This window comes from Python bivittatus, unplaced genomic scaffold (genome assembly GCF_059951505.1).
Source record: "Python bivittatus isolate LINGU-HERP-01145 unplaced genomic scaffold, Pbiv_v1 ctg000480_np1212, whole genome shotgun sequence".
Classification (NCBI taxonomy): Eukaryota; Metazoa; Chordata; class Lepidosauria; order Squamata; family Pythonidae; genus Python; species Python bivittatus.
In genome coordinates this window covers 64,859,600-64,872,517 of record NW_028277075.1, presented here as the reverse complement: position 1 = coordinate 64,872,517, position 12,918 = coordinate 64,859,600, and the positions used below count along the sequence as shown (strand labels likewise).

At 39.5% G+C, this 12,918-nt stretch overlaps 1 protein-coding gene across 1 annotated transcript in view; it reads left to right on the top strand.

Annotated features, from left to right (window-relative positions):
* Window positions 1–12,918, top strand: part of EPS8L2 (EPS8 signaling adaptor L2) — a 96,278-nt gene that overhangs the window by 1,147 nt on the left and 82,213 nt on the right. The window lies entirely within an intron of this gene.

Sequence of the window (12,918 nt, the reverse complement as noted above, 5' to 3'; positions counted from 1 at the left end):
ATAGAAGTATACATAGAGGACGAGAGTTTTCTTTTCTCACCCACAAATTGCAAGCTTACTATAAGGACAGCTAGTATTATTATGCATTTTGTATCCTGGAATTAGATACGAATGTCATATGAAAGAACATGGCATTTTTATAAATTATGATCTTACCCTTGACAGGCTGCTCATTATACACTTTATCAAAGTCCTGCCATGTATACACATGGATGCTGTTAGCAAATCATGTGGCTATGGATATTTCTGCCCAGGTACAAAAAGGAGAAATAAAAGGGAGACATTGTCTGTACAGTAGTCTTTTACCAAACCATAAACAATCAACAATCAGTCTGTATCTGGGCATTCAAGAACCTAGCTAAATTTCAAATCTGATCTGAAATGTCTAAGCATTCCGAGTATCTGAATTTTCTAAATATCACCCTGTATTTTCATGTGAGTGTGCTGCCAAGTAAACAGACATTAAGCATATCAAAACTTTCAGGTTTTCCAAAATGTTCTACTGCATTAACCCGATCTAGTTCTTTGATTGTCTAGAGAAAAGAATGGCCCATTTAGAAGTCCCACTTGATTGCTATTTTTGGTTAAAAGGATCTGTTATGAAACAAGAGGTTGGAATATATTAACATTGCTGTGGAAAAATATAGAAAAAGTCAGGATGGTCTGTGTACTAAGCAAAATGAAAGCAAACTCAGGGCTGATTTATTTTCTAGTACCACAATATGGCAGCTGATTTTCCATGGCTTCTTTGTACGTTGTTTTACTAAAGTTTTAAGGCCAGAATTATATGTTGGGGTACAGAGAATGCATCTAATTGTAGCACAGTTGGAAGGCAAGAGGTCCACATCCATGATTGGTCCTAGTTACAAACGTAATTCTGGCAGTATAAAAATACATTTTAAAAGCTTCAAAGAAAGCATTTCTCATGCTACTTCAATAATACTTATAACCCTTTTGCACCTGATTTGTGACCCAGCCTTTCATTCCACTTCACAAGATGATTTTAAAAAATGGCTTTCAGATTAGTTATGCATGCAATATGGAAATTGACTGCTTGTATCCCAAATCTTGTGTCAGGATTCAAATTGTTCAAAATTTGGTAGGCTTTCTATTTTTTTAAATATGTTTTATATTGAAAATAAATTATGCAGTCATACTAAATAGGATTCCAGTCAGTGATAAACACTTTAAGTTACTGGAACAGTTTTTATCAACTGAGCGCAATAGCAGTCCTCCACCCTGATATCAGTGAATACTGATAGCAGTATTGTGAACCACCAAGTCATGAGGACTGTTTAAGTTTCAGATCCAGAATCTGCACTTTTTGTCAGATTAAAATATCATCAGGAAGCCAGACCAGCCCAGTTGAGAGAGGGGGAAACCTGTATAACCTGTATTCAAACTTTTGCTCAGTTCATGGAAGGCTTCTATAAATTGCAACTTCTTAACCTTAGGACTTCCTGTATAAAATCAGGGTGTTAATGTCTTTCTAGGATTTCAACATTTGATAATACAGTTCCTAAAATTACATAAAATACATCTGTATAGCAGAAACTTCTGTTAAGGTCCAGCAGAGATAAGAATTGAACAAAACTGCCTACAGGCAATACATTCTGTAAGAAATAAATATTTAGGCAGGCAGTAAACAGAGATATTTGTTCTTAGCCTGACAAAATAATGATCCTTTTTATTTTTTTTTAAAAAAAGCAATAACTACTAATAAATCACTAATATTGATTAATATTTCAAATAATTATTTGGGGATCTTAGCGAAAGTGAGCCCTTATTCAGCTTTGTGTTATAGTTTTGATATTTATCATCAGTTTTTGAAATGGTATTTCTACTTCAGTACTATGACTCTGGGTTGCAACTTCAAGAAAACTTCAAGTAATCTTGTGGTTTATGACAACAACATAACGAGTAAAGTATTTCTGGAGAATGGAATTTAAGTGAATTCGTATGGAATGAGTAACGTCGCTGCCTGTCATGCACCTGCCAGTGTGTTCTGTGATATCTACATGTTCCAGTATGCCTCCCTCTTGCCGTAGAAAAGGGATTGTGTTGTCATGCTATGGCTCGGTATTCTTAGAATACTTCCAGCAGAAGGCCCCTATTCAGAGCTCCTCGCTTGCAAGCTAGAAGTGAACTTACAGTAAACCATCTGCATATCAGGGATCAAACTACTTTGTGGATGTGTGCTTCTTGCTCTGTTCTACCAAGTCAGCAGGCAATGTGGGCAGTATTGTTTCCTCCCCTTTGCCTTTCCTCCCCTTCAGTGGTCAACCCACACATTCTGCTGACACTACGTATGTGTAGCTATAATCACAATATGGAGCAACAGGCATAAAACTAAGCTTATTTTCAAACAGACATGGTTAAGAATCACTATAAGTACTTTCAGTTTCACCGGAGAATGTCTGATCTATAACCAAGTCAGGTTAAAGAGCTTGGTAGCCTCATTTTCTCTAGCCCTGAGATGAAAAGTAGGTGGCATTAATGAGAAGATGGAAAACACCACATAATATATTATCTACTTTTTCAGAGACAAATTGTATTTATTTTTACCCACGCCTGGAAAGAGATTGGACAGATTCACCCATAGCACTAAGCCATAATTCTGCCTGTTTGATTTTGGTGAGCTGCGTGAATCCTGCCAACAGTGACTTATTCAGTAAACCACAGTGAAATAAATCATGGCTTAGCATAGTGTGTGAACCCAGCCAGTATGTTGCTGTTCCATTTTTTCTCTTCCTTGGTGGATATTCTGCAATAAGAATAAGGTAGAACAAGTGATGAAAAAAGAGAAAATGATAGCACTATCTAAAACCTGCGTATATGTTATGTCTGGCAACTGGACATTAAAAGGCTCATCTCAAAGCATCCCTTTGGACTCCTTTCCAGATATTGTGCAAACTATAACCAGCCTAGAGTGGGATAGTGATTGCAGGCTTGAAACTAGAATTAAATGGACCGAAAATGACATAATAAGATGGATTCAGTTTGCCAGCCCTCTTCCTTACCCCCTTTGTAGCATATGGAATTTATGTTTACGGTTGTAAACTTGGTTGGGTATCAGCAATGCCAGCTGCTATATTTGTGCCCCAGGATATTTGCTCAGATACAAGAACAATAAGCCCGATTTGTGGCAGAGCTACAGAACCAAGAGCAACTCATGCAATCTTATCACCAGGCATGCAGCCTTTATTTGAAAATGCATCAGGGCTTCAGACTTTATCCAAGTTATTATTCCTGAAGGCTGAAAGGAATGTTGTTCCTACAACAGAAACAAATACAGGTGATTAATCTCAGGAATGATAGAAGTAGATTCATGTTATGAACAGCTTTCTTATTACCACAAGCTATAACTTGTATAAGGCTTTCAGGGCGTCCAGCAGTTTCTCTTCTGGAGAACATTTGCTAAACCAGAGAAACTTGTCAGAGCCCAAACAGAAGAAGGCAGTTCTACTGAGCATTTGCTGTTGGCAATATCTTCGGTCCAACTGTGATAAGGTTCGTAATTATACCAGGTCTGATATATACTGTGGTTTGTAGAGTAAGCCACGGTTGGCTGGTCTCACGTGTGCTAAACCACAACCTGGTTTACAACCCATAATAATTGAGTTTATGCAACTCAGTATGCCCAGGTCAAGCATATCATATTTTGGCTTAGTGCAACTTGTGAACCCAGTCTGGGTCTGGTTCAGTAAAACTGAGTCCAGTGGCTTTTATAAAGAGCAAAATACTCCAGTTAAGTTGTTGATAACTCAGAAAATAAAAAAACAACAATAAGCAGGCTTGAAGTAGATGTAAAAGAAAGAAGAAGGAAGGGAAGTATCTTCTTTGAACTTGCAGTTTCTGGTTCTGTTCTGCTCAACCTCATGGAGCCAAACTTTGGATTGCAGTGAGCTTGTCCATTCCTTTGTTTTTGACATGTGGCAATCATTTAGTGAATTTTCTGGTCTAATGCTATATAGAAGGAGTGTGTGTGTGTGTCTACGCATGCGTGTGCCTTCCAGTCAGTTTTTGATTCCTGGTGACTGCCTGGACTAGTCCTTGCATGTTCCTTGGCAAGGTTTTTTTTTTTTGGAAGTGGTTTACCATTGCCTCTTTCCTAGGGCTGAGAGTGAGTGACAGGCTCAAGGCCACCCAGCTGGCTTCGTGGTTTCTAGCCTGATACCTTAACCACTACACCAAACTGAGTCTCATATAGACGTTAGGAAGCTAAATTTGTCCAAGAGACATACACGCTAGTTCCAACTTTGAAAATTCTGCCAGACTTGAGTCTGATTCTGAAAGATTGCATGGGCATATTACATTGCCCCCCGATGGGAAGCTGCAATGGGAAGCAGTAAACAGAAAGATTGTGTGTATGCAGGAATTCCTACCTTTCAGCTTCAATCAATTGCAGTGCAGCAGTTAGTAGATATGAATGTTGAGCTCTGTGTCATGAAAGTCTTGATAATAGCTCTCTCCATATTAGATCTTTATTACTGGCTTGTCTAGGAGCAACATGGCCAGTTGGCAAATTTAGCTGCCTTATTCAAGCTATTGATTAGATCAGTGTTTCTCAACCTTGTCAACTTTAAGCTGTATGGACTTCAACTCCCAGAATTCCCCAGCCAGCATGGGGAAACACTGGATTAGATAAAGCAATATTCAGAGCTCAAGGGTAGAATTCATCCTTGCCAGGTGAATAAAATGAGTGGATTGACCAAACCAGGTCATTAAGAAAACAGTTGTAGGTTGGGAAGGCAGGCCAGAGGGTGAGGAAGGTAGTGCTCAAGTCAGCCTTCTCAGGTCTCACATTTCATCTGGTTAAAAAGAGGTGATCCCAGGTGCACTGTGAGTGACAGGCTCCATACAGGTCAGTTGATTAGTTGAGGAAGTAGAATCATTGTACTTCTTTCTTGGCTGGGTTATTAGAGATTCCCATGCTTCAGGGGCAGCAGAGCCCCAGTCAAAACTAAGATCTGATCCAATTTTTTTTTTAGGCAATACATTTCCAGAGAATAATTAAGTCTATAGAGACTGGGAGAGCAGTTATCATGGGTTTGGTGTTGCGTGGTGCAAGTCCTAAACATACTAGAACAAAGTAGTAGTAGCAAACCCTATGTAAGCAAAGGCTACTTGGAACTGAACTTAGGGGAAAAAAGCTATAGTAACTCAGTCTGAAATGTTTTTCAGTGTCTGGAGCCTCCCCAAACCCTATAAAGTTCTAAACCATAAGGTACTTTATTTGATGGGCTTAGTAACTGTAAGAACCCTATAATTGCGGCATATAAGCTATGGTTTGTGGCTTATTGTTTTGTGTGAAATTGGTCACTCTGATTTGCTCAAAAAACTATGATCAAAGCAAATTCTCTTGTTGTGTAATATGACACAGGCATGAAAAAAGAACCTGTTGCAGTATTTCAAGTTTCCTACTGTGTGAAACTGTTGCAGATAAATACTCGTTCAAAGGTGAAAACTCCCCTCAGAGTGAGGAGTGTTGGGCTATGGCATTCAGTCAGAGCTGACAGGAGTTGTAGTTAAGGCATCTGGAGGGTACCAAGTTGGGAAAGTCTGCTTCTTGAACTTGCATTCATATTTATTCAAGTTCTCTGCAGGATGGCAAGAAGATAACCTGATTTTGAAAAGATTATGAGATCAAAGTGCATCTGTTGGTATAGCTGGAGAGGTTTTGATAGCTGAGGTCAGTTGCCAGAGCAGCGATAGAGGGTGAGCGTCCTAATCTTTATGGTGTGTGACACACAATTTATACAATGATCAGTCAGCAGAACCGGAAAAGCTGGTTGCCTGCAATGAGTGCTTGTCCTGCGTGAAGAGTGAGTCACAGAGATGACAAGAATATTTTGAAGATGTTTTATTAGGAATGTAATTCACACAGGGGACCTACCTAGAGAGGAGTTGTCATGCAGAGATTGGAACTTGTTGGCTTTGTAATCCAAGCATGTCTTGCTTTAAGTCAGATATAGGTTTGAAGCAGTTATAGGGAAGAAGTAATTCTTGCAATCTGTGTGTTTTGTTGGCATACTGAGATTGTTACTCCCATTGCCCTTTATGTAAACAGAAGGCTCTTGGCAGTGTGAACCCAATCTCTGGTTGAAGGTAGGAAAGAAGAAATGCTCACGAGTCTCACTTATTAACTGCATAGGGTTGGGACTGGCTTATACCTTACTACAGTCCTGTACCCATACTCCTGGGTGTAAATCCAACTGATCTCAGAGTTCCTTGGGTCTTGATGGTTTTTCTGCATTGCAGCTTGATGTTGCTGGAAATGAAACAAGTCCTTTTCCAGATTTCAGCTCCTTCCTTGGCTTTGGACATAGTGATGGCCTGTGTTGTTTACCCCAGCCCCAGTTAGTGGATTTACCTGGGTCTTTACTCCTCTTGGATAAAACCACAACACAATTTTTCCTGTGACTTGGGTTAGAAGGGGGAAGGGGCAGAACTCTTGTCGATTTCACCTGTATGTGTGTTTTAAGAAAGGTCCCTCCTTTCATTGTTTCATCAGTTAACTTGTGGGAGGAAAACATAGCTTTTCTCTATTCTCCTGGTGAAATGGTAAAAAAATCTATCTATCTTGCAATGGAAGGCAGGAACGTTTTCATAGTGCCTAGTAGCCAATTGGAGTAGAGTGTTTTGAGGGATTTATTCAAATACTAATCTGCAGTTATATTTATTCTGTTGTCCTGTCTTCAGTATTATGTTTTGCTATTTTGTATTGCCATTGTTTTGTGTTGAAGTGTAAACTGCTTGAGATATTTTTAGAAGAAAAGGAATATATGAGCATTTTAAGTAAGAAAGAAAATACAGTGGTACCTCTAGTTATGAACTTAATCCATTCCGTGACTCTGGTTGCAACTCAAGTTGGTCTCAAGTCGAGGTAAAGTTTTCCATAAGGTTCAATGTAAATACGGTTAATCCGTCCCGCCCTCCGAATTTGGTCGCACCACGAGGCAAATTTCCCCATAAGGTTCAATGTAAATACGGCTAATCCGCCCTCCGAATTTGGTCGCACCCCGAGGTAAATTTCCCCCATAAGGTTCAATGTAAATATGGCTAAACAGTTCTGAAACATATGCATTTTATTTTTAAACCTCAAAAACCTTCCAAACACCACAAAAACCTTCCAAACACCACAAACACACCACAAGCCTCACCGAACGTCTCCTTGCTACCGCGATCTCGCCCACAGGAAGCCGCAACCGCGTGGCAGCAGGGAAAATGGCCGCGGATCTGGTTCATAAGTAGAGGCGGAGTTCACATGTCGAGGTAAATTTTTGGGGCCGGAGCTGGTCGTATCTTGAAAAATTTGTAAGGAGGGGCGTTCGTAACTAGAGGTACCACTGTAGTTTATAAGGAGTTTAATATATTATTGTAGAGAGAAACTACCAAGAATAATTTGTGGATTTATATATTATACTGAGAAACAGTTTTTTTTAAAGTAGGGCTTGTGAATAAGCCACAATTGGGTAGATTTCTATATCACAGTAAGCCAGGAACATGCAGCTTCCATTGCCTTGTGGGCCATGCTGGAGTGTTTGTGTCATGTCAAGGGCTCTGTGCCCAAAACGAGTTGGCTCGTGTGCACTAAGCAATGTAAATTAGTTATAATGAATCACATTACTGCTATCATGAAATATGTACCTTCCTGACTGTTTTCTATGTAGCATAATTATCACAAGGGAAGCATTTTGGTTAAAAAAAGTCATGAAATTTACACTCCAATTATGCATGGTGATCTAACTATGTATAATCCAAGCATTTTATTACACATCCCAAATGTTCTGCTGCTGAACAGATGTTTATAGTGCACTCTTGTATTTGAAGAAATTCCATTTACTGGAGTCATATGTTGCATTAAAACCATGTTTACTGAATAAATATTAATAAATATTCCTAAATAAACCACAATTTACAGATAGTACAATATAGTAAGCCATAAATCTTAATTTATAAGCCATTGTGTCTGGAGTTCCACAACACGCTAAACCAGAACCAAACACACTGAAGCATTGTATAATGTTTGCACCCAGTCACTGAGTTTAGTGTTGTTTTGATCTGTGGTTTGTATGTTCCTGTTTTATGGTTTAGCAAATATGTGAGCCCAGACCACAATGGCATATGCCACAAACCATACCTAAAGAAAACTCTGATTTAGGCTGGATTTAAACATGACGCTATGACTGTTAGCCACTTTGTTTGGATTTTTCTTGAGGACATACCTGCTGGAGACAACATTGTGACACTGCTGTTGAAGGAAAAACCTGTACACTTCAGGTTGTCATACCAGTCTGGATTGTATACATTTGGATTAAATTAGAAAATTGCATAGTGCATGTTTCTTTAGAAAAGCGATCACCTGTTCTCTTTAAGTACTTATTGTGCTGCCACCAAGATTAATGATGTGTGTCATGGGGAATTTTCTCCCAAATGATAGTTTTCTTGCATTTTTTGGAGTCTGCCTTTGTCATCCCACCCATCCTGTAATTATTCATGCTCAGTCTCAGAACAGAGCTGTTCTTATGCTTCTTTGGCCCATGCAGGTGGCCTGTGATGTACAGCAGCTTGGTGTAGCTAGCTAGAACTTTAGAACCCTCAGTTTGACTTTGGGAAGTTAAAATCAAGACAAATAATTGCTTCCATGTTTATTTGAACTAGATTTTCCTGAGAAGTATAAGTTGAGGCAGATTTTGTCTTAACAAGAGTGGGCCACACATATATAAAATGAGGCATTTGTGAGTTGAATGAGATGTTGGAAGAGGTAAAGCAGCTAGCAAAGATGTAGTTCAGTTCCATTCCAGAAAACTAAATGGCCTGAGTCTTTATTTTGCAAAGTCACTAGTACAAGTGTGTTTGTGTTACCACTGAATGTACTCTTATCACTGCTTATACAGAAGCTGAACGGATCAGTCTAGAAACAAATATGTCATTTGTTAAGCTTCCATTAAACATTCGCTTTTAACCTTTGGAATTGTCCCATTTCAAACATATGCCTATTCAAATGTGGCAAAGCAGGAGAGTATGAAAGAAAAGGAGGAGAATAATTAAAAGTCTCTGAGACATACATCTGTTCAAGATTGCCTAAGTCAACCTTCCCAACCCAGAGTCCTGCAGAAGTGGAAGTACAACTCCCATGTAATCTAACATATTTAGAAGGCATCAGGGTGGGAAGAAGCTGGCTTTCGCAGATCCTGGGACTTGTTTTTATGCCTGAAGTTGAGATGGAATGGATCTGGGTTAGATGGAACTCAAAGGCAGCAATGAAGAAGTTCTTGAAGTTCAAAATGCTAGATGTCTGCAGTATTGATCATAATCCTTGTGTTCATTACAAACACATTTTCTCCATGACGTTAATTATGAAATATGGCCTTTTCTATAACATTGAATCATCTGTTTTTACATGCATGCTTTGACTAATACATTTAGAAGAGAACAGCTTTCTTTCCCCATTCCATGCCTCATGTGTATTTCAGATCTGAAATGATTCTCATCCCTTGGGGAAATAGCACTATTATTGTTATTACTGTCTGAATAAGTAACATGACAGCTCTTATGAATAGAATTACAGAGCAATTCTATTCATACATATCATTGACTACAGTAGGACTTCTCCCAGGTAAGTGAATATAGGAGTATAGGATTGCAGTCAGAATTTAATGATGCCCATGAGAAGGTGGCTTTTGTACAGGACTATGGGTTTTGTCATTACATACAAACATATGCAGAGACAGTGAGAATGGGGTGTACTTACTTACTTAAGACATACTTACGTTCTTGCTCATCACCTTCAAACCATATAAGGGCCACACTGATCCCTGTAGCAAAAACAAAGGATTAGGGTGTTTGTGGGGATCAGTTTGGGTGGCTTTGCTTAGCTACAGTGGGGCAAAAAAGTATTTAGTCAGCCACCAATTGTGCAAGTTCTCCCACTTAAAAAGATGAGAGAGGCCTGTAATTTTCATCATAGGTATACCTCAACTCTGAGAGACAAAATGGGGAAAAAAATCCAGAAAATCACATTGTCTGATTTTTAAAGAATTTATTTGCAAATCATGGTGGAAAATAAGTATTTGGTCAATATCAAAAGTTCATCTCAATACTTGTTATATATCCTTTGTTGGCAATGACAGAGGTCAAACGTTTTCTGTAAGTCTTCACAAGGTTTTCACACACTGTTGCTGGTATTTTGACCCATTCCTCCATGCAGATCTCCTCTAGAGCAGTGATGTTTTGGGGCTGTCGCTGGGCAACACGGACTTTCAACTCCCTCCAAAGGTTTTCCATGGGATTGAGATCTGGAGACTGGCTAGGCCACTCCAGGACCTTGAAATGCTTCTTATGAAGCCACTCCTTCGTTGCCCGGGTGGTGTGTTGGGATCATTGTCATGCTGAAAGACCCAGCCACATTTCATCTTCAATGCCCTTCTGATGGAAGGAGGTGTTCACTCCAAATCTCACGATACATGGCCCCATTCATTCTTTCCTTTACACGGATCAGTCATCCTGGTCCCTTTGCAGAAAAACAGCCCCAAAGCATGATGTTTCCACCCCCATGCTTCACAGTAGGTATGGTGTTCTTTGGATGCAACTCAGCATTCTCTCTCCTCCAAACACGATGAGTTGAGTTTAGACCAAAACATTCTACTTTGGTTTCATCTGACCATATGACATTCTCCCAATCCTCTTCTGGATCATCCAAATGCTCTCTAGCAAACTTCAGACGAGCCCGGACATGTAGTGGCTTAAGCAGGGGGACACATCTGGCACTGCAGGATTTGAGTCCCTGGTGGCGTAGTGTGTTACTGATGGTAGCCTTTGTTACTTTGGTCCCAGCTCTCTGCAGGTCATTCACTAGGTCCCCCCATGTGGTTCTGGGATTTTTGCTCACCGTTCTTGTGATCATTTTGACCCCACAGGGTGAGATCTTGCATGGAGCCCCAGATCGAGGGAGATTATCAGTGGTCTTGTATGTCTTCCATTTTCTAATTATTGCTCCCACAGTTGATTTCTTCACACCAAGCTGCTTGCCTATTGCAGATTCAGTCTTCCCAGCCTGGTGCAGGTCTACAATTTTGTTTCTGGTGTCCTTCGACAACTCTTTGGTCTTGGCCATAGTGGATTTTGGAGTGTGACTGTTTGAGGTTGTGGACAGGTATCTTTTATACTGATAACGAGGTCAAACAGGTGCCATTACTACAGGTAACGAGTGGAGGACAGAGGAGCCTCTTAAAGAAGTAGTTATAGGTCTGTGAGAGCCAGACATCTTGCTTGTTTGTGGGTGATCAAATACTTATTTTCCACCATGATTTGCAAATAAATTCTTTAAAAATCAGACACTCTGATTTTCTGGATTTTTTTCCCCCATTTTGTCTCTCATAGTTGAGGTATACCTATGATGAAAATTACAGGCCTCTCTCATCTTTTTAAGTGGGAGAACTTGCACAATTGGTGGCTGACTAAATACTTTTTTGCTCCACTGTAAAGTAAGGCTTGCTGTGCAAAAATATGCAAAGATTGAAAAAACAAATCTTGCCTGGTTCTTTGCAATAATTAGGCAAGATTAATTTTAGAAGCATTATTCATGGAAATTCAATAGAGCAACCAGATCTTCAGAGAAATGCCTTCTAGATTTACTCTAGTGTTTACCTGTGAAATCAAATCAGAATATTTTATTGCCCATGAAATAAGATCTAGTATTCAGTTTGCAGATGAAGGCTACCTTTCACCAACCACTAACTAGAATCCACATAACATGTTTAACTAATAATCATTAGCATTTTTCTTCTTGCTCTCAGTGCCAAGCTCAATGATCTGTAGAAACTAAGAAGCATAGTAACTAGTTCATTGTTCTCCCACTTAGTACCCTCTAAATGTTTTGGGACAATAGCTCTCAGAATTTTTCTTGAAAGGCTAAGCAGGCTCAGACTTAGTTAGTATTTCATGGAGAGACCATCAGAAAATGCCAGGGCTGTAGATTAGATTGGAAGTAAAAGATGCATCCTGAAAGTGACAAACAACTTCCATATTGTTGCTAAAATGTTTATATGGATGTGTTGGTGAAGGCTTCAGAAATCAAGCTTAACTTGAAGGAGAATTATCTTATTGTGATGAGGCACAGGGTGTGATCTGTTTACTCAGCTGATGCAACAATTTGTTATGTGAATAACAGAATAAAACACACCTTTCCATTTAGACTTTCTTGTGATTCTGTGTGCTGTTCAAATACAAGCAGTCTGATAACACAGCTGTGTGTCCTGTAACAGTGCTCTGAAGAATGACGGTCATGCTCTGTGATACCTCTATATTCCTCTAGTGGGAATGTCCTGTGAATACAAGTCTTTTCCCTGCATGTTCCCAACATCACAAGGGGGACCAAGTCACGTTTGCTAATGTTTCTTCTCTTTGCAGACCCTTCAGTCCCAGGAAAAAAAATGCTCTTAAATTTAGGGGGTTCTCAGAATCAGTGGGGAAGAAATTGTAAGAGAAAGAACAATTAACGATACTGCTTCCTTTCCCTTTCCCCCAAGCAGTCTGAAAATCTTCCATGAACAAAGAGGCTGTCTGTGGAAGGGACCTTAATATTATAACTGTTAATTGGATACTAAATATTTGGCTATTAGTATAAGAATAGTGCTTACATACTTAGACCTTAAGTATAACAAATTAGGTTCTGCCAGATTGTGTAATGTGCGACGGCTTTCTTTTGAAAGAGGGAGGCCAGCATTGTGTAAAAGAAAAAGTGCAGCTTTCAAAATGATCGTAATTTCCCAGAACAGCTGTGTGCCCTACATAAGCAGCAGAAGAGTTTACAGAAAATAAAAAAATTGTGGCTGGCTGCAGGGCTTCATGTTAAAGGCTATTCAGCCTGATGGAAAAAGAAAAAAATAAACATGAGCTGGAGGCCTAGCAAGC